Source organism: Vespula vulgaris, chromosome 8, assembly GCF_905475345.1.
Source record: "Vespula vulgaris chromosome 8, iyVesVulg1.1, whole genome shotgun sequence".
Taxonomy (NCBI): Eukaryota; Metazoa; Arthropoda; class Insecta; order Hymenoptera; family Vespidae; genus Vespula; species Vespula vulgaris.
In genome coordinates, this window is record NC_066593.1 from 2,626,562 (window position 1) to 2,650,417 (window position 23,856).

At 34.2% G+C, this 23,856-nt stretch overlaps 1 protein-coding gene across 7 annotated transcripts in view; it reads left to right on the forward strand.

Annotated features, from left to right (window-relative positions):
* Positions 1-5,674: 5,674 nt before the first annotated feature.
* The window catches only part of LOC127065600 (neuroligin-4, X-linked-like), a 219,171-nt gene continuing 200,989 nt past the window's right edge, over positions 5,675-23,856 (forward strand). For 2 of the 7 annotated variants that reach the window (XM_050998159.1, XM_050998156.1), the window contains exons 1-2: positions 5,688-6,210; positions 6,426-6,817. The gene's annotated coding sequence lies outside the window, so the exon portion shown is untranslated. Of the gene's footprint in view, positions 6,211-6,425; positions 6,818-21,823; positions 22,039-23,856 lie in introns of all 7 variants that reach the window. The other 5 variants (XM_050998162.1, XM_050998161.1, XM_050998158.1 and 2 more) reach the window with 5 other exon arrangements.

Here is a 23,856-nt window from a genome sequence, read left to right on the forward strand (position 1 = left end):
CTTCCAGCAATTTTATTACTCATAATTTTTTTCACTTTCCATTGCTCTCACCGAGATAATGATTATTAACTTCTTACACGATTAATCTTATGTGACTTAAATAAGAGCCATCGTTTAATTAGAAATGATTCGAAAAAAGCACAACTTCCATTTCTTGCTTCTTTTATCGTTTCTTCTTCCTCTCTTTCTCTCTTACCTTCTACTTCTTTCTCCTCACTTCTCTTTTTTATACGTCAAGCTCGTTTCAAGACCGCGCCTCACCGGAAATAGGTCGCATCGAAAGGTTTTCTGAAGTAGCACGAACGTACCGAGCCATGGAGCGAAGTTGCGCGCGTATGCGTACGTACTAGAAAACGACCTCGACTAGTTTTGGGCTTCTTATCCGTCTTCGAGCTTGGTATAAGACGAATCGCGACGTGTTGGGAAATAACTCGGTTTTTCTGTTCCTTTTTTCGACAACGATTTCTGAATTTCACGCATATTGAATCGTAAAGAGCATAGTACGACTCTTTGTTAATTTTAATTTTCTCGTTGCCATGCTCAGAATACTAGTTCTAACAACAAAAGTATATTAAATATGAAATATACGTAATTAGCCTACGCGTATATTTATTCAAAATAAAACAATAAATAATTTGATCTTAGTAAGATTGTAAAAAAGAATAGTTCATCGTATTTGTATCAATTAATATTCTACATCTTACATTTGTATCTTGAGATTTGATCTGCTATCTTATTTTTAATATATATTTTATTACCAAAAAATATTCTTCGCTACGATTAATCCTTGTGATCTTTAGATTTCACATTTAATATACATTTAATATAAAATAAATTTAATCATGAATATTGAATTAGGTAGTAATACGTAACATAATAAATAAAATAAATTTAATTTCTCATTGATTAGATTTATTGAATATAGTAAGTGCACACTTGTTTATAAGAAATCCATTTATTTACCGAAATGATCCTTGATTCGAAAATGTAAAAGGATTTTAGTTACGTGAACGATATAACAAAGAACACACGGGATCGTTTCGTTAGCTGTCACTTAATCGTTCCGTGGAAAGTGCTATCCGATTCAATAATTCAACGGACGATACGACACGACCGACAGGAAGAATAAATCCGTTCAACAGCTGTTACGGGCCTGATTCTCGCTAAACCGTGCCAAAGCACTTTAGGACAATTCAGGAGTTTCCTATTCCCCATTGGACCGCACGTTAAAAGGTCGAACGTGCGAAAGTAACCGTTAGTCAATTCCCTTTGCCCTACCTTTCGAACAATGATAGAAACGATGCACGTCACACCGAGTGACTTCGCGCTTACCGGATTTTCGATTAGTTCGATTTTTAAGAACAATTCTCTTTCGTTCACGTAACAAAATAACGAGTCAAGACATCAAACCATTTAAGCAGTACATAAATAAAAAGCTACAAGATATATTTGGATAGAAAAAAAGAAAGAAACAAGAAGAAAAATAGAACTCGATATTCGAGACTATTTCATTTGATCTCTCATCACTAATATTTTCACGAAAATATCGACGGATCGCGATATCGATAATAATTAATATCGTTTAATTCCTCTCTTAGAACTATCTATTGTTCGTAGGAAAGCAAATAATTCATTGGTGGTGGTGGTAGGAATTAAATACTTTGAACATACCATCGAATTTCAAGCTCTCGAGGATGACAATGAAATCTAGAAAGAGGATAGTCTGCGAAGCACGTATTCAGACAAGTATATCGTCCAGTCTGCTTCGTTTGGTCCGTTTCGGTTCGCTGAATTATGGCGAATGAAGCACTCTGTGAAAGCGCACGTACAAGGGATTCCCTCGTGGGGGAACGTTACTAAAAGCTACAAGGAGAGAAAAAAGCGTTCCGAATATTTTCCGACGTCAATCGAACAATTTCAACGTCAAGGGGAAAGAGAGAGAGGGAGAGAAAGAGAGGAAGAGAAATAGAGGTAAAAAAGGAGAGAAAGTATGTAAAAAAAAGAGGGTAAAAAAAATGCTCTAATTTTTGTTCCTTCTGGAAAAGCACGAAATCTCGACTATGTGAGTTTTCTGGACTACGAGAATTGCAAAGTGCCGAACAACAGGTGGAAACATTTTCGATAAAAAAACCAAAAAATTATTCCACGACGAGTTTTGTAGTTTTCAAAATCAACGAAAAACATATTGCGAAATTTTTGAAGTTTTCTGAAGTATAATCGCTTTATAAATTGCTACAAATCATTTTTGATGATTTCATCGTATTTTCATAATTATGTCTCGCGGTAATGAATGGACATTTCGATGGTGATCAGAATCTACGATGAATAATTTCGTAATGATTTTGTTTCAATCGTCGAAAACTCGATCATGAAAATACATATGTATTCATAATAATCGTTATTTGAAGTCGCTCTTGTTTATCGAGAAAGGAAATGTTGGAAATGTTTTAACTGATACCTTTTTATGTTAAAATATTCGATGAAAATATATCATGTGAAATAAAATATTTAAATAAAGAATCATTTTCAAGGGTCATACACACGTAGATCCATGTGTACACGTGTACATATATGTATGCAGGAAGTACTTTAAAATTCATTCGCGATCGAGCAAAAACGATGAGCATAGGTAGAAGAGAGGGTAAAAGCTCTCATTTACGAGCATATTTAGCCGCGAAGTCTCGACGTAAAGAGCTACCGAAAACATCTGCCGAAATTGGTCCAGCCAATTAGTAGTCCGTCGTAAACCTCTTCAGAGACACTTCAATTTTCAGCGGCTGGAGTAGCTCGAGTAACTTCATTCTTCGTGACGTCAGCTCGAAATGTATGTGACTGACTTTACCGAGAATAGAATTTTATGAATTCGCACGAAATGTTTCTTTTGTCGATATCTCGTCTTCGCAGTTAAGTGTGAACTTTAAAAGAAAAAAAGAAAAAAGAAAAAAGGAGAAAAAAAGAAAGATACGCATTAAATTATTCAAAATTGAATTATCAAATATTACTATTTATGCTGATACACTTACAAAACGAGCTAGAAAAAAAGAAAGAAAACAGGGACGGAATCATGTTTTATGAATCGACCTCGTATAGTATCCAGTTAAAATTACTAAAAAAATTTCTTCCGTTGGTAGAACTGAATCGATAGCCTCTATCCTTTTCTCCGCGGGATCTCGTGGAGTCTGCGCGGTGAACGCGGCGAGTAAGCCTCGGAGCTTGCAGACACTCTAGCTTTCGGAGACCGGGTTAAGCTCCAGGCAGGGTGCGTCAACGTGTGATCAACGACACCATTTTTGTTATTCTCTACGATGTCATTTCTGTGTTTCATATAATCAATTTGGAATATTCGACACACTCTTTTTTTTCAAGATTAATAGAGTTACGATGTAAATAAGTAGATAAAATCAACGCGATTAACAATTATACGGATTATGTTAATTTACGATCAATTCTGTACTTTACTAGTTAGAACAAATAACTCGAACGTTTTTTATTTTATTTAAATCTTAAAACGATGAAACAAAAAACCTTAAAAAGATAGTTTTATTATACGATTCACTATTATTGCCTCGAAGTACATATGGCAAAAACATTTTGGAAACTATTTATTACCATTGGAAAGTTTCAAGGTTACTGAGAACGTCTTATTAAACTATAAAACACGAACGTGATACCTTCTACAAAAGTACTTATCTTTACGGATCTTTTTTCTTTTTATGTCAATTTTCTTTTGCAAAGACTCATAGGTTGTTACAGATCAAGTTCCATGAAAGACAAGAGCGCATTGATGATGTCGGTAGCGTATTTCAGGATAGTAACCTTGCAATTTCGAGAAAGTGAGAGGATGGTTTTGAGGAATACTCGACTTTAATCTGAGACGATTGCTTTAATCCGAGATGAACGCTGTGCGATTTTGTCAGACTTCTCCTGTGTTCGATATTCTCTCATCTCTTTCGTTGAATATTCAAGAGAGAGAGAGAGAGATAGAAAAAGAGAGAGAAAGAGAGATGGAAAGAAATCTCGCTAAAAATTACCGGAATTTCTTTTTTCTTTCTTTTCTTTTCTTTCTTCTTTTTTTTTTATTGAAATAGTAACTATCGATAGAAAGTATTCATAATAAGTCATATTTTTATTTTCATATATAACTATATTCGATTTTATTTCTATAAATGTGTCTCCATGTTCGTTTATATAAAAGAGTGATTTTAAGTTAAAAGTATTGCTACTTTTTCTCCTATCAATTCCTTCATTTTATTTTATCTTTCGGTAGACCGTGTTTTCTATACGTACTCCCGTAGAAAATCCATTGAAGAAGAACGTGCCTCGCCTATGTACGACGTTATATGGAGACCCGTACGCAAGTACTGTAAGCGCTTATCATACGAGTACCTATACATACAGTAGATACATATACGTGTTACAGGAGGCGGAAAGTTTAAATACTCGAACATCTTTGTCGCTCATCAATAAACGAAAGAATTTCTCTTGAACCAAAGTGACATCGAGCAAACATTATTTTCTTCATCATTGAATTTATTTGTGTGTGTGTGTGTATATATATATATACAACGAAGAACTTTGATCGATTCAACAAAATTAATAATCTAAAAAATATTTATGAAACTTTATGTTCGATTTTGCATTTGAATGAATTTTCGAACGAAAGAAAAAATTCACGACTAGACAATAGAAGAAAATGATATAATATATTTTTACGATTATTATATCTTCTTCTATAATTAAGATTCTGTATCTTAAGAAACAAAAAAAAAAGAAATTGATAATAAAAACGAAACGTAGCATGTACGTGTAAAAAAGAAATAACAAACCCGAGTCCTGAAATTTTCACTAGGACTAGATTGAAGTATGTATCTTTAACCCTACGAAACTTCGACCGAAAGTGTAAAAGGCTGAGTACGATGCACTGCCCTCTATCGATAAGAACATCTCCGTCTCGCAACATCAACGGTCCAGTGGATACACGCCTGCCGGCTAAAATCGATTTCATCTTTTCACCTCGTACATACTTTTCACTTTTATTTATATTCTCCTGTGGAAAAAAATTTCCACTTCGCTGCACTACAAAACAAAAAAGAAGAAGAAGAATTAAAAAAGAAAAAAAAAGAAGCAAAGAAAAGCAAGGAAAAGAAAAATAGAAAGATAGAAAGATAAGAGAAAGAGAGAGAGAGAGGGGGGGAGAGAGAGAGAGGGAGAAAAAAAAGTAAAAAAAAAGTACAAAGAAAGAAGAAGGAAAAAGAGAAAAATTCTCTTTCTTGATCTCAACGAACATATACTATCTTAACGAGAATGAAAAAAGGAAATCATGTTAACTAAAGTAAAAGAGGAAGAAAGGTGAATTAAAAAAAAAAAACAAGGAAAAAGAAAAAGAAAAAGAAAACAGGAGAGGGAAAGAGAGAGAGAGAGAATAGAAAATAATCAAAGCAAACGAGAGCGTACCTGCACGTCACGCGACGAAAGTAATCTCGTCATGCAGGGGCTCGAAGTTTTCGCATTGAGCATTGGTTCCATCGTATGTATCACGTATCTCGTCAGGATTCTCGCAGCATCCCTGGTCCAGCGAACACGCACGCCGGCCGAAGTGTAAGCCGCAGAATCGACCGTGGCGCGCTCGGCACGATAGGTGGAGAAAGGGGTGGGGGGCGTTGTCGAACGGGGGTGGCCAGTGGAGTCTCTGGCGTCGCGGTGCGCGAGAGCTTGCGGAGCTTTTCATTCCGGTGCCGTAGTTCGTCTCGCAAGCTTCGAGGCGCCGTTCGGGCTCGCTTGTGCCGCTCCTTTTCTTGGTCCTCCCTCCTCTCTCTCTCTCTATCTCTCTCTCACATACTCATTCACTCACTCACTCACTCATTCGCTCACTCGCTCACTCACTCGCTCACTCACTCACTCACTTATTCACTTACTCACTCATTCACTCGCTCACTCACTCGCTCACTCACTCACTCACTCACTCACTGACTAACTCTCTCGTTCTCACTCTCGTTGTCTTCGTCTGTCTATTCACTCGCTGCTCGTTCATTCATTCCATATACGCTGTTGTATATCTCACACGTATACGCGGATACTCCATTTGATCTATGCCTATCTCATAGGTATCTTCTTTTTCCCTCTGACGTTCATCGCGTGTTTCCGTGCGTGATATTCGTGCGTGCAAAGATATTAGTGCTCTCCTGTGTGTTCTAGCTCGTGTCGTCACGTGTGTGTTGATAAAACGTTGAGGAGAGCCTGATCATTTCTTTCCTTTTCTCTCTCTATCTCACTCTTTCTCTTTCTCTTTCTCTTTTTCTCTTTTCTTTTTCTGTTAGAGAGAAGGAAAGTCCGTCTCAAAACGGGATTCGTTCACGTGTACAAAAATGCGATGGATCCGACGAGACACACGTTTAAAGAAACCTTGAACGTATTTTCTTTTTCAGCTCCGTCACTTTTCTAGATCGACGAACTCTGTACCGAACTTGTCGATTTATGAACGAGGATTTCTTTCGGAACATTACGAGAAGACTTGAGAGATGCCTGTTTTATGGATTTTGCATACAAACGAGAACGGTGAACGTGTATCATGATGATTATTATCTCATCGTTGGATGTGTAAAGATCGATCTGTGAATGTTCGCGAGTGTTGTTCCAATCTCGTTCAGTGCCATCGTCGTCTTTGTCGTTGTTGGTGGTTGTGGTAGTAGTGATACTGGTGCTTGTGATACCGGTCATAGTGATGATGCGAGTTACAGGACGAGACGCGTGATTTTCAAATCTCATGAGTTTAAAATTAAGAGGACATCGTTAGCGGATCTTCGTGATTAACTGTCAGGTGAGTTTTTCTCCTATTCTTTATTTATTTATTTATTTTTCTTTTTTCTTTACTCTTTCTATGTTAACCATACTTGATCATTTCAACTCGCGGTGGGATTAACCAGACTCAACTCGCAAATTATGATCTATGGGAAATGCGAAAGAAAATGTTCGGAATTTATCGTTCTGTGTCGTCTATGCTTAATGCAACGAGGCCGACGACAGTGATGGATACGACCGTCGGGGCTCGTTTCCGTTGAAACTTTCAGCGAGTCCGCGTGGAAACTGATTTTCGTGTCATAAAAGTCGGACCTAACACCTGATCTTCCCATGACCTTCGCTACTCTACTCTCCCTTTTTCCCCTACGCATCGCACGAAATTCTATTTCGTTAAAAATCATTCGTGCCACTATGTTAATTTTATTATTTGATGATTTTAACAAAATTATCAAAAATGTTTGCTATTTCATAGAAGTATATTTAATATTTCGACTTTATAAAAACATTTAATCACATTAAACATTCAAATAAATTAATAATTCTACTTTCAAGAACAAATTATTATTTATTTATTTTTTTTTTTATCAATGTATGAAGACTAATTTGAAGCTTTAAGCAAGAATATGAATCTAATGTCGAACATTTTAAGGTCATCCAATGAATTAACAAATTCTATAAAATATTTATATATTTAACATGATTACCTGTTTCTGAAATTTGCTATAAATTCTACTATCTATCTATTGATAAAAAGTTTGATCCTCTTTTCGTAATGATTATTTTACGAAAGAAAATTTAACAGATTTTCTTTCGTAGAAATTTTCGAAGAAACTTCATACGTGTATTTCAAATCGGGGAATGAATTTCTCGTTAGCTCACTTGCACAACGTTATTTCTACTGTATTATTTCGACTGCTAGCGATCAGGTAGCGTTATTGAAAATTAATCGTGGATGCTAATGAAATCCTTCTATTCTGTACACGCGCGTACACCCGTACGGCTTTGGATATTACGTAGAAACGTTTCACGATCATGCGGCGTGGTATGTTAACCTCGGACGTACCAATAATTTGCATAAATCAGCAAGAAAATTTGCGCGTACGTGATCGCAGACATCGTGCGTTATGTCGGCATACGATTTACGCATCAGTTATGTTAATTTTGAAGAAAAATCTTGATATACCGACTGTTAATGAACAACCATGCGAATAATTTAGAATTTAGTCTTACGGTAAGGGCTGAAGTAAGCTAAATTCAATCTACGGAGAAGTTACAGCCGCTTTTAATTAGAATCTAATGAAAGCAGAGTTTCCGATCGATCTGCGGTACATGTTGGACTTGAGTGAGACGTGAAATTGCGATATCTCGAAACGTCTATCTTTAATCGTTCGATTAACGAAGATATGACTTTATCGTGATAGATCTTGTCGTTAGATTATGAAATACACTTTATGAGTACATACTCGAGGTCTACTATAAGAAAAATTAGAATTGAAAAGTGACGAGTGCTCGAAATGTGGTAGGAACTTGTACCAAATATGGTCAGAATGTTACCAAACATAAAACGCGACTTTACTTTTCACCGTCGTCGTTTGAATTGCTAAACTAATTTTCTCTTTCTTTTTCTTTTTCAATCAGACTTGTGAAGTTTTTCTATCAAGTCGGCACGACACACTTTTGCCGTTGCTGTTGAAAGTGTAAAAACTGAGTCAATAGAAGGCAACGAAAAGAAAGAGAGAGAGAGAGAGAGAGAGAGAGAGAGAGAGAGAGAGCGTAACGCAACGAACGTAACGCAGTCGTAGCACGATAAAACGAGAGTATCGTAAAGGTCTGGGTTAGTTCTCCTAAAGGAAATCGATATCGAGTTCACACATCGGAAATTATGAAACGTAAACGCGTCCAAGATATCGTAGTCGGTGACCTCGACGTTGCTTGGACACCAAACTACCTCGGCCGTTCTACCATGAGCAATCAGAACGGAAAATCGATGTGCGTTCTAACGATGTTATCATCGAATATCCGAATGTTACCTTAATGATTGGTTATTCATCCAAGTAAAATATTACGATTAATTTCAAGCAATTAGAGATCAAATGTTCGTCACGCTAGTAAAATTTACATCTGTCAAATTTCTAATTTAGAAAATACGAATAGGAAATAGATTTTAATATACTTTTTTGCATAATATTTCGAACATTACTCGCATGTTATGCGATTAAACACGTTCGTAATAAATTTTATCGCTTACTAACGAGTCCGAATATGATACCACTTTGAATTACTTTAATTTATCGTTAAATCATTTTTACTTGCAAGATGATATATCTAACTTGCCGTTTTCTCAAAGAGAATTTTCAAAATTTCAATATTTCGAGATTACATCCCATTTTATGCGTCGTAAAAAAGTTGTAAAAACTTTGCGATGAAGTACGTATCTGATCCATAATAGTCTTTACCACTTACTTCTCTATCAGTTATATCAGACCTCCCGTTTCCTTCTTCAATATTTCATGAAATAACGATGATGCTTTAGATATCTTTGATGCTGCCTCGAGTGATTATATTCGCCAAAGTGACTTTATAAATTCCGTATAATATGATCGAAAACGTAATCGAACATGCATTCAACATGTTCCTTAGGAGTTGGGTGCTTTAGAACGAATCACGAGGAAAGTAATATCCATCGAAAAATAGATGACAGCAGCAGAAGTAGGCGACGATGCTAGTGGCAACGGGAGAGAATAAAGTTGCTCGAACTATGATTATGGAAAAACGAACTTGAGAAAAGAGCTATATACATATATAATATAGGGTGGTTTATAACTAGTAGTATAACCAGGGATCTACTGATATTATGTATAAAAATAGACCGAAAGTTCAAAATAAAATTTGTTTATACGATGTTTATTTTTTCAAAGATTGCTTTTCTTTTCTTTTTTAGTTATTTATTTATTTTTTTGAGAGAACGAAAAGGCCGTTATTTTTTACATACCTTGTATATTCCTTTTTAGTTCTTTTTCATTTTTCGATTATTTCTTCTCTTTGTTGTAAGGTACGGATCGCTGTACGAATTTTCACGAATTTTGTATACATGTATGATGTAGAGAATCGTATTTTCTTTCGTTCGATAAAATACTTCGTTTTCGAACAAAGGACAAATCATAGGGAATCCTTTACAAAGCGATCACATGATACTCTCACATCTATCTGTACGTGCAGCGACTGATAGGATTCAGTTATTTGAGCCAGTTGGTCTATATCTTCACTACTTTAATTTTATTCACTTTTGCTTTTATTATATTATTTGCAGAATTATATCGATTAATCGTACGAATTAAATGTTTCCAATATTCTCATTAATTCAATTTAAACCATGATTAAGTTTGAAAAATAAACTTAAAACAAAAAAAAAGTAAAAACAAAAAAGAACGAATAAAACGAATTAGTTTGTATTTGATTTTTACAATAAATATTTTCACAACAAAGATTTCGTAAATGAATTAAAAGCAATCCGATCAATATGTATTTTTATGTATTTATATTTATTTCCACAAGTATTTTTAAAATAAATTATGATAGGTATGATAGGAATTTCATGTATTTTGCGAAAAGAGATATTATTTTGTCAAATACTTTTACGTAGGAACATGGAAACATATAGATATCTATGAGGTTTTTGGAAATTGATTAAATGCGTTGTAGTTTCTTTTCTAAGTTGTAAAAAAAAAAAGTAAAAAAGAGAAAGTCATATATCTAGGAGAAAAAGGATATAAAATATCGACGTACATAGACATTATCACGTAGATGTGGGATATCTTCATCATTTTCCCTTCACTCGCGGCCTATATTCAGTCGTTATTCGTGGCCGCGTTCAAGGAGACTTCCTACTTTGCGTTTCTACTTCGAGGGAACGTATTTCATCAAAACTTGCGCCTTTAGAGTCGTCCAATCCTCGGTACGGATCTTCTGATGCTCCACCCAATTCAGAGCGAGTGTGAATGAGAGGGCCGATCTCTCAAATTTATACGAGCACGAAGATATCTGTGACTATCAAATGGATGCATACTTTACCGAAGAAGCATGGCGTTTTTATCATTTCGCGAGATCTACTTTCTTGAGATTTGCCTTCGAATGTACGTAAGAAGATATAAGGAACATTGAACCGTTACGAATTTTACAGATAAATTTGATTCTTTCGAGGAATATATACGATCTCGATACATTTTCTTTGACAAATGTATGCTTCATATAGAGAATTTAACGTTAAAAAAAAAAGAAAGAATTAAAAAAAATGATCAACGACGATTCGAAATCCCCTTGAGATTCTAAAATGCAGAAAAGATTGTATCAAGTTTCCGCAATCAAATTTCTAAGGATCGACAAATTTTATTAATAACAATTTATTACGTTCGTCAGTGGCGAATGAAAATTAAAATTTTCATTTATTCTCGTATTATAGCGATGTACGTACGCGTATAAATGGTAGAGGCAAAGGTTAATTTCGTGAATTTGTCTATGAACGTACGTACGCACGTACATACGCATGTGTGTGTGTGCATATATATATATATATATATGTACGTACGTACGTATGTATGTATGTTATATACGTATGGTACGAATCAAGGTTTTAGCGAGTCATTTCCTTGATAGGATTTGTTCGTTAACAAACCCAAAATCACATTCGACTTTAATACTCTCGAATTTTGATCTCGTATACACGCAGTACGAAATTCATGTTTCGTCGTCCAACGATATTTCTCTAGTTGACGTACCTCGTATAATTAGTTTCTAATAACGTTGCGTATATTATAATGAAGGGATTAGATGTCACCCGGAATCCCGATTATAACTTTCTGGTTTAATATACGTGAGATTGTCAGTTTAAGAAAATAATTAGCTTAATACGAATTATACCGGGAGTTGATATTTCTATGACACAGAAATTATTTCTATTCGTTTAACAATTTCATTGATATATACATTTACCAATGACAAGTACTTTATTCGTTAATCGTTCTCTCGTCGAACGTCAATTTTGCTTCGGTCGATTACGTTGCAAACGTTATGCGTTCATACGAAAATAGATTTATATATCGGAAAAATCAAATACACTCTATTTTGCAGCTCTCTCAGTTATTTTTTATAGATTTTTTTTTTTTTATAACGAACTTTGTAATCATTATATCACAACGAATAGAAACCTCGTTAGAATTCAACAGCTTCACTTCCGTACTTTACTTCTAACGAAACTTTTAACTATAATAGTTCGTAACACGGCACCGAAAAGTGAAACTTTTTTCCTTCGTTGCCTAAAAAAAAATTTTAATACAGTTGTTTAATAATTTTGTTTATCGACAGTTCTTTCGTCAATTAAATTCAGCGATTATTAATAATTGATATTTTTTTTCTTCTTTTCCTTTTTTTTTTTTTTTATACGAGTCGAGCAATCGTGAAATCCTTCAGCGTAAAATTAACAATTAACATAATATATGTAATTTTTTTTCTTAATAAAAACGCTAAAAACATTTAATTTAAAAAAATATAATGAATAAAATGTTATCCTCTCATCCTTTCCGGTCATATATCTTGGCAGCTTTTTGTCATTTTTCCTCTTTTTCTCTTCTCTCCCTCTCCTTTTCGCTTTTTCTCTCCCAATTCGCACGGAGGACCATTTTTTCGACGATATTATTTGTGCAATAATCGTCCGCGGACACGGCGTACCGGCCATCGATCTTTCGACGTACTTTTATGAGGTCATACGAGCTGTGAAATATCGATCGGACAACTGGAAGACAACGGGGACATTCAATTTGAAATTTGTCGACGTTTCAATGATTTTACGGGACTATACATAAATTGATGTAAATACATTTTTCAACATATTACTTTCGATGACATCCCTTTAAAATTAATTTTTATAATAAAACGATAATGTATATGTAAAGTTCGAATTACGCCAAACATAATGTTTTCTACATTCTTATATTATTAAAAATAATAGAAACTCTTAAATCTGGCGTAATTCCACTTAAACTCGAGAAACAACTTCATTGAAATAACGTTCGATGTACGTTCATACAGTTGTAAAAGAATATAAATATATATATATATATATATATATATATATATATATATATATATATGTGTGTGTGTATTACAAATATAAAAATAATATTTATATTTATTGTACTAATTATTTATATACAGATATGTAAATATAATTTATATTTGTATACTCGCAATATACAAATAATATTTGTAATGTATTTATTACAAAGAGAATATTTAACTCTTTCGCGTAATCGAACTAACAATCGTGTAATCATTAGTAACGACACAATATCGCCTTTAACATGGGATCGTTCGCAAAGTAAAATCACTAATTACTAGTGAATTGAGCCGATTAATTTGCGTAATGAATTTTTAAAAGACGCAACCCACATTTAATGGGAAAACGGATTTCGAACTCGACGATATTCATTAGAGCGAAAGCTCGTGTCCAATCGTTATTCTCTTTCGTCGTAGAGGGAACGGTTTATCGGCTATACGAGCCACGGATACGTCGAATAAGTTTCATAATTCGATTTATCAATATTTGAACGATCCGGTGCCTACGCGCGAACCGGCATGGTTCGTCTCGTTGTTCGCTCGTTGATTGGATTAAGCCGCTTTACACAAAAGCGTTTCGCGCGAGCGAGTTTCGCGAATTTTCTTTCCTTCCTTTTTTTTTCTTTTTTCTTCTTTTTTTGCGAGAAATACCATTAACCAAATGGAATCGAATAGGAAAAAAAGGAAAGTAGGTGGGCGGCAGTGCTGGACGAGAAAAACGATTTTGCCGTCGATAGGATGAGCTCCAATTTACAAGCAGAACTTCGTGTACTTCTTCGAGTTTATTTCATTTAAAAGTTTTTCGGATTTTTATTATCGAAAAGGAATATAAATGTTCTCTGTATATATGCGTGTATGTGCATCACGATCGTTCTAATCGATCATTCTAATCGTAAGATGATAAAAGTTTGATGAAAACGTAAGCTAACTAACGATTTCGTAATAATGTTTCGTAATAAAGAGAGAGAGAGAGAGAGAGAGAGAGAGAGAGAGAGAGAGAGAGAAATAGAAAAAAAAACAGATAGAAAAGAAGAAGAAGAAAAAGAAGAAGAAGAAGAAGAAGAAGAAGAAGAAACGGCGAAAGAAAATGTAATGTTCTTTTATATCGCGAATCGACCTTTGTATTATCTCGCCAATACACGTGGCGGAGCCACGAAATCGTTTTTACTCCCGAACCAATCTTGGCTCGAGTCCTCGCACCCCGTGAGGTGTTTCAAGGGGTGATCGCAATAGTCGAGAAAGAGGAAAGAAGGAATGGGAGAGCAAAGTGGAGGTGGCAATCATTGTCCGTGCTACTCCAAACTCGATTCTCTTTCCTACCCTTCTAGTAAAGCGATTGGATTTCTCTCGAAATCGAGTCCATGTGCTTCTCTTATTATCGAGAACCGTCGTAACCTCGAAAAGATCAACGACGTTACGGCCGGATCGTATCTTTTCTATCAGCACTCGACGAAGTGAGCAAACGCGGCTTTGGCCGACTTCGAGCTCTCGTTTGAATGACCCATCGATAAGAATGCTTTCATAGAGAAGAACTTCCTTCTATCTACGTTTTTACCTATCTAAAGATTCCAACTCTTACAATATTATCACTATTAGCATACATGTTATAATCTGTTAAATGGCATAGTAATCTCGCGATTTGTTACGAGCTTTTGTAAGGAAGTGAGACAAATGAGAAGGTTCTTTATTTTTATCTTTCATTTTTTCTTCTTTTTGCTTTTTTATTCGTATCTATTTTTTAGTTTTATTTTTTTCTTTCTTTTTCTTTTTCGTCTTTCATTCTCATTAAATATCCCAGATCTTTTTTGATACTCTCGGAATATACGTAAGGACGTAAAAAAAACATGCTTGTTTGTGATGATCGTTAATAATTTTTTTTCTTTCCTTTTTCTCCGCAAACCAATAACTTACGTCACGGTCCGATTCTCATGGGGCTTAACCGCTGCCACAATCACAGATAAATTCGTACATCGTACGGACAAGAAATACTATCGAGACGCATGCTGCTTCTAGGCTGCCATGTGGTAAGCAATCTCCCTTTTCTCCCCTTCTCCCTTTCTCAAGATGTCTTCTCCACATCCAAGGAGATACTGGGGATATCTAGCCTGTCGTCTGGTGGCCTTAGATGTCGTATCAGGACATTAGCATCGGACTCCGTGATTTTCGAGGGCGTTCAGGAAACGTCCTGATGATGATATCTCTCTAACATCCCTTCATACCCCTAGATATCTCTTGACTTCCCTTATACTGATGAGAAAAAAAAACTATATCGAGGAGTTTTCGGGTTATCGTAATTTTTTTTTTTTTTTTGAAGATCTAAAAGTGAAAGTTGAGAAACACATTTGTTATATTCCTGATTACGATTATTCGAGATAATTATAAGAACTTTTAGAACTTGCTTTTTATCTGGTTTACAACTTTTTTTTATAAATAAAATTCCATATCAAGGAATATGAAAAATATCCATATTTTCAGAAATAAGTATGGCCTTTGAGTAATAGTTTTTACCATTATATTAATCCTTTCAAATGAATGTATGCCACTTGAAAAGTTTATTTTTTTATTATCAAAAGTAATCCATTTCTCTCTCCTCTCTCTCTCTCTCTCTCTCTCTCTCTCTCTCTCTCTCTCTCTCTCCAAATATATTTACATTTTCCAAATTTAATGTGAATCATCGTATACATTACATTCGTTAATACAAATAACAGTAATAATTTAATGTGCCAATGAATCAAATATATAATACTCTTAAAAGGGAGCAGTTTACGGTTTCGAAAGAAAGAGTGATGAAGGAGAATGTAATTAAGATCGAAAAACGAAATATCGACGATTCGCTTAATGATATTATCAATTTAATGATATTATTGATTGATATTCTTAATCTTTATAAGAATGAGATGCCGTAAGAATAGTTTTAAAAGAGTTAAAACTCATGCTATCATTTTGTAAGCAAGTGTCAAGAAAGAAAAAGAGAAAGAGAGACATAGGGAAGAGAGAGAAAGAGAGAGAGAGAGAGAGAGAGAGAGAGAGACAGAGAGCGACAGGAGAAGACGTTTGTAAGTCTCGAGAAGATAAATCTCTTCACTTGCTTCCTTCGCTCCGATGCCGTATGAATCGTATCGCGTTGCAACGATCGAGCAGCTCGTTCATATCATAATGCTCGCGGGCACGATGTTATCTTTGCACTCTATTTCAACGCCTTGTGACGAACAGGAATCTCGAAAGAGCTCCCACGAGAGTTTAACTTTTACTCGAGATGGTCTTGAGAATACATCGTACTTGGTGGTTTTTTAATCGATCGAGAGAAACTCGAACGCTGTCGTCTCTCTTATAGTCGAATCAATATTTCAACTATATATGTCAATTAACGACACAGTTCAAAATAATTGATATAAGGTGATCAAATAAAATGTAATAAATAAATATATATAATATATATATATATATTGATGTAAAAAAATAATAAAAAAATAATAGGAGAAGAAAAATTCCACGAGTCAACAAAATCAAGAAATCCATTGAAGAAGAGAAGTAACGCGAATCGAAACATAATTATATTATTGTATTTTCAATCGTGACATTAGATTAATTAAGAATCTTTATCATGTTTTTTACTTTCTTACTTATACCGTTAAAGAAATATTGATCGACTAGTTTATATTTATATATTACTATCGAGATTATATAAGAAAACTAATATTATAATTTATCGAGAAAATGTCAGAGGACATGGGATGCCCGAAACGAACACACGCTTACAAGGACACAAGGAGATGGGAAAACACGCCTAATCACATTTCGTTAGAACGTTTCGTGGAATTCTATCGTTTGGTCTATCGCTCGCAGATATAGGAACGAGACTCATGCGGGTAAATCGATACATGTTGGAGGAAGTTGTCGATGATTCGAGAAGGATCTACTACGTAGTAGATTCGCACGGACAGATACGTGGAGCACGCGTTAAGCAAAGGTAAACGATGAACGGAGGCTGCCCTTCTGCCAGTATTCAATTAACGCTAATCTCATTGGCGAATAAACGCCGAAGTGTTGGCACTCTCGGACGAAGGTAAGAGTGTATTGGTTGGTTGGTTGAGGTAGAGAGGGAGCTGGCTTGCGTTAAAATGAAGGGACACACAAACTCAACGTTGCAAAGTTGAAACGTCGAATTGGAACTACGTATATAAAATATTTTAATCGAAATATTTTATCTGCCGTTTTAAATAACAGGTAGAAGGGAGATAGCGAGGGAAAGCTAGGGGATTCAGTCAAGCAAATAAAATAATATTTGAAATGTAAATCGAAAGCTTGAGAAGTCCAAAAAGCGTTTGAATTCCGTGAAATTTTTTTTTTTTATCACGGTATACGTTCTCGTTCAAACTTTTAGATTAACCATCGAACGTCGATGACTATAATAATAAAAAGAACAAATACGTTATTGTTGTTTTTGGTAGTTTTGAATTTTTATTCGAAGCACTTTTTTCGAAGCATTATTTTTTAATAGTTAAATAATATATTTATCTGATTACATATTAAAAGAGAATTAAATAATCACCTGAATGTATATATATAGCAAAAGAAATAAATAAATCATTACCAATTTAATGTTGTTAAACAATATAATGAGATTCTTAAGAAACGATATTGAAATGGAACGATAGCCAAGCTTAAAATTGGACGCGAGTGAGAGCTCAGCCATTCGGTCGATCGAAACTTTTCGAAAGTTATCGAAAGAGAGAGTAAACTTCGTGGACAGACAGAGGAATTTCGTTCAGAAATAATCCTTTGTTCTTGATTCTCAATGGTATGTCAGTTCGGATAACATTGCTTAGAATTCGCTTGGAAAGTTGCTAAATGAAAAGAGAGAAAGAGAAAGAGGAAGAGAGAGACAGAGAAAGAGTTCTATGAAAGGATTATCCATTATTCAAATGAACTTTTAGTTATTTGATTACATAAACGAAATATATTTTTCTTGCATATATTTTATTATAAACAATTATTTATATCAAATTTTATTATTTTAATAATAACAGTAACATAAATCCAACAGCTGGTATAGCATATTTCTGAAAAAACCTTTTCACGTACAATAGAGAACTAATTAGAATCGTGATTATTTTCATAGTATTCTTTCCATTCATATTTCCCTTTGCTGTTATTATTATTACTGTTGTTATTGTTGTTGTTGTTATTATTATACATAAAAAAAGAATAATGACAGAAACAGCGTGGGAGATTGATTCGTTAACCCAAATATTTAATGTTCGATTGACGTTACGCTATAGCAGCCGAAATAAATTGGAAAGTCTCTAGCAAATATTGTATTATACATATAATCCGCATGCACGTGCAACACGGTAACGTTATTTATCGTATACGCCTCCTTCCTTTCCAACGTTACGTAAATTTTCAACACAACGTGAACATAAAATGTTACCGAATGACGTTTTATCAATTACACTGATAAACTCATCGATTATTTATTGATTTTTCTATTTTCATAACAGCAAATATTCGATCGTGAGAAACAAAAGGATGAAATGGAAAGAAATAACTTGTGTGCTTTTAATTAAAACATTTACTGTTATAAACATTTTAACATGTTCTAATCCTTGTTATATTTTTTTTATACATTATTAAGTAAAACTCTTTCTTTCTCTCTTTCTCTTTCTCTCTATTAAGAAATAATTAAACATGTTACACTATTTCACGTTATTCCTTCGGGGTGTATATCGTGTATATTGTATAAGATGAAAAATATATTATCTATTTTATCTATTCCGAGTAAAATACATAGTGGACGAGTAAGAAAATTAAAGCTATAAGTGAGAATTAGTAAATAATCTTGTGAATCATTATGCTTAACGTTCTCTTTAAGGGATCGTAATTAGTGTTCTTTTTTTTTCTCTTCCTGCTTTTTTCTTTTCTTTTTTCTTTTTTTTTGCCTCTTCCTCCCTTTGCTTGCTTCCTGTTTTAATTTACAATAAGACCATTGAGAGATAAATGGGCAACGTCGCTACTAGTCGGGGTTCTCGACCAAGTATAATTAGGATTGAGTTTTCGAACGACAAACGTGTACAACGAGCGCTCAAACATGTAAAAACATTCAGGAGCGTGCGAATTCGCACCTAAAATGACTGAGAGAATTTTTTATAATTTTTTCCTACATATTCCACGGGCCCGGGAGCTTCTCGTACTTGAGATAAGCGCCACTGGCGTTCTCTCGAGTTACAGAAGGGGAAAGAGAGAGAGAGAGACAGAGGGAGAGAGAATGAAGGAGGCAGAGAAAGAAAAAAAAAGACAACGAGAGAGAGAAAGAGAGAAAGATCTTTTCGCGAGCACGTCCGGTCTTTCACCTTATGCCGACCTACATTTTCCTGGTCGGATTCTTTTGTCGTGAAACGGCCTAGTAGCGAGCCCTGCTTGGCCAGAACACGGCTTAGGGACATGTTTAGGCCTCTAGCCTAAATTTCATTCTTTCATCTTTTTAAATGGCCAACGATAATTTTCAACATTACTCTCTTGATTTGTAAAGATTAGGTAAAATTGAATTTGTCAAAGTAACGATTGATTACAACGTACAAGGTATATTTACTAGAGTAATCAAATTAATTGATTTTAACTATTGATTATCGTTTGTTGAAAAGATAATTATATGTATAGTTTATATCTTAGATTTGATAAATTAAGTATCATTAGTTTTTGTTAAAATCTATTTTATATAAATTCTACGTCTCTGTTAGATCGATCGTTATGTAATTAACGATTATTGTTCCTCAATCATAATTTGTCTAATGATCGACAATTGTTTAAACTGAGAAATGATTTTTAACGTAGTAAGAACTTAAAAAAGAATTTCTTTAGAAAGGCAGAACCGTATTAGTACCTTCACGTACATTTGATGAAGTAACAAGTCTTTCATTTAAAGGTAGCTAATTATAATCTCGACAGGGAACATGAGATGCAATAACGAGTACAAGCTTTCGTTGTGTAAAACTCTAGGTATGTAATTATCGTTGTAATTATCGTTGATTCAGAGGAAAGCTTTTCTCCTACTTCCTATTTCCTATCCATCGCGACGCAACGCAGAGCTTTTTTTCCAAAGGCCTCATTCTTGTTCGAACGTTCGTTGGCAAATTGGCAATTTGAAGATAACGTATAGATATATCTTTTCGACTGAAGAAAAACAAACAAGTAAGCTTATTACATCTATGTACATATATTCTTCCATGTACAACTATGAAAAACTATATTGTCATCTCATTGGTTCAACATTTATAATTTATCTTTTTCATCATTTCGTTCAATAAGTTTCTAAAATCAACCCTATCAATTCTACGAGATTTTTCGATACATGTAGATACCTATTTATAAAAAGTTTCAAAAAAAAAAAAAAAAACGAAGAAAAAGTTTCGAACGCACGTTTCGATTCATAATACTAACAATAAGTGTCAATTGGATGAAATATATTAGTAATGGTTACAATTTTACCTACTTTAATCTAATTTTGATTGATTCTTTACTATTTCAAACTTTTAGCTATTTCTTTGATATTTCTTTTGTGATTGATCATGATAATGATATTTTTCGTGAACGTAGATTGATGGTCACACAGTATTCTTCGTACACACACACACACACACACACACATATATATCATACTACAGGAGCCAGCTGTTTCTCAAATATTAAGAAAATTTGAAAAGTTTAAAAAAATGTCAAACTTTCCAAATCCTTCGAATCTTGTATAAACTACAATTTGACAGGTAAAAACGTATTTGCATTCTTTGTAAATTCTCTTGCAAAATCTCATAATATATTATATATTTACGTAATATATGTATTTATCAATTTACTTTAACATAACATCTTTCTCTCTCTCTCTTTCTCTCCTAAAATGTTTCTTTCAGTTAAAAGTGAAAATCGATTCGATAAACCGTGAAAAGAGAAGCAAGAGGTACCCATTACCGGTGATGAACGTAACGCGTTCGTCCACGAAAATGTCCTTTTCTTGTTTAAATTTATGTCGCCTGGAGTTTCCGTGTACGCGAGAGCGGAATGAAGCGTAATGCGGAATACGCGGTGAAGGTGGACCACCACAGATCTGTTCATGTATATGTATATGTATCTATACGTTGCAACGTAGACTCCGTTGGGACGTGAAATCGATCCTGGAACTATGGTATTTGCATAGAAAGTTATACACGCTCAAGGAAACGTATCTCCAGCTCCTCTATCTCTTTCTCCATATCAGCCTTTGTCTCTTTCTCTCTCCTTCTCTCTCACTCCTTCTTTCTTTTTCTTTCTCTTCCTCTCTTTCTATTTCTCCTTCTTTTTCTTTCTTTGCCATTCTTTACTTCTCCTTTTTTTCGTAAATTTTTTCTTAGCCCTTTTCTACGTTGTATTCCTTATTTCTTTTTTATCTCTCTCCCTAAATTTCCTCTTTCTCTCATCAAAAGAGTTTCACATTATTATTTTTAATCTTCTTCTTATGTTTTGTATCATTGTAATCAACTTTTCTGAAACTGGAAATAACAAACTATCCAGCTGTCCCTTCGTTGGCCGTTCTTCAAACTTCTTACAAACGTATTCTTTCCTAGAAGCAAGTTGTTGTTCGTAAAATGAAAGAAACTTTTTAATCGAAAGTAAATTTACGAGTTATCGTTTCCTCGAATTGAGTTCGTTTTTAAACGAAATTTTAATGATCTCGTTAACGATGATTCTTTCACTCGCTATATCGAGTGCTTAAGTTAGAAAAAAATAAAAAAAGAAACTAAACGTAAATATATGCGTAAAATATAACGTAAAAATAAATATAAATAAAAATAAAAATATTATAGAAGAAGAGATAAAACAAAAACTATAAAAAAGATATGTACATATATAACAAATATATATTTTGTTATGATTCCCGCAGGTTTTACGGAATACCTGCTAGAATCTTGGCAATATGACCTTGGGGTATACCGTAAGCAGTAGTCTGACCTATGTGGGAAGATATGCACATCCGTAGGCAGATATCAGTAGACGTTGAAGGAGTTACTCTCACAGATACAATATCACACACATTCAAACACATTTACGTATATCCTAGGCGGATACGTTCGTTGTTATCATCGTAGGAGATGTACGGTACGTAAAAACTAATAAAACACGTTGCAATCGAACGAATACGAATGAATTATTTATAGAATCAGTTTTTAAAATTAACGGAAGTATGACGTACATACACACACACACACACTCACATATGTGCTCTTGTTTTCCACATTTTAATTACATCAATATTCTTTTTAGGATTTTTTGCATTCAATTTAACAAACGTAGAAATAAAAAAATATTCGTATTCGTTATAACGAACGATTCCTTTTACGTGATTTACAGCCACGTTCGTTAAACGATCGCTAATTAATGTTTCGCGAGACAGAGAATCCTGTCGATTCGTACAATTCTTAATAGTGATCTATCGAGCGACTCCGTGCTCGTTAGCAACGCTACGCGCTTAGAATTGGAGTAAAAGCCAAAAGCGAAGCTTACGGGGAATACGTACCTATGCGCGTTAGGTATGCTAATGAGATGTTAAATCGTTTCGATCGATCGTTGTGAATGAGCGTAATCGATAGAATGTGAATTGCGTGAGGGAATTCTATCCTTCTTGAAAACGAATCGACAGTAAATTATCATTCCATTCGCGTATTTCACATGATATTGATAATAAAGATACGAGATATGAGTAATATCTCGTATTTCGGTAGCATCAATTTTTTTTTTTATTATTATTAAAATAGATTATATTTGTATTACATACGCGAATAGATATCTATGAAACTATAACAATACATATATATATAAAACTTTTTATAAATCATAGATCTAAATCTATAATATAACGATACTAATAATCCAAATAAATCTAGAAAAAATATTAATATTACCAGTCATTAAATTCTTTTATATTTATATTATCTGATATATTATCTGATATCTATCTATTTAATAGTTTAATGAAATTCTCCCGCGTGTGATGAAATATCATCCACGATAGCCTTTAAGTGTTAAACTTGAATCTTACAAGTCTCGTAAGTCGTAAAAGTAACAACCCTATCGTCTTTTGGACTAATATGAACTTCCGACGTTCGATGAAGGGTCCTTCTGTGGCGGAGAATGAAGGGTGAGTAAGATAGAGAGAGTAACGAAAATACTAGGGTAGAGTTAAAGCCAAAGTCAAAATTACCAGGAGTTACTGCATGACGAGAAACCCTTCGCACTTTACGTGCCATACTAATAAATGGGGTGCGAACCCTCGCGAACATCTACAGGAAGAAAAAGGCGTTTCGCGCCCTCGAACGCCCGTATTATCGAACGTTAATGCTTCACGACGGCCTTCCACGATTTCTGAATAAAATATCGTCCTTGTCGCGTGGCTCACCTCATACATTTTAAATCCGTCGGCTTTATGTAATGCCGCCATAAGAAATGAGGTTTCGGAATTTCTCTCTTTCTCTCTGTCTATCTTCTCTCTCTTTTTCTCTACTTCTTTTCCCTGTTCCTATCATCCTATTTTACAGATAAGACCTAGTTTCTTGGCTGTTTAACAGGAAATCGGAAACAGACCGGATTGACGTCCGTATTTTCATCGAATGTTTCTTTGCATTCTTTTTGATTTATTATTTTTTAGAAATAACAGAACGGGTTTGATAATGAATGAGATTGTAACATTACATATTTGTATACATATATACATGGTAATTATTATATATGTAATGTTAAGAAATTATATCGTAAGTATATCGTTAAGATCTTTTGGTGTAATAAGTAATAAAATTTAAAAAGCAAATATAAGAAACGCGTATAATGTTTGTATTTGATATTACTCTAATTTATAATATATTTATATCATAATAATTTGTTCGACTAATAAACGAAGATATTCATCGTCTGAATATTTTT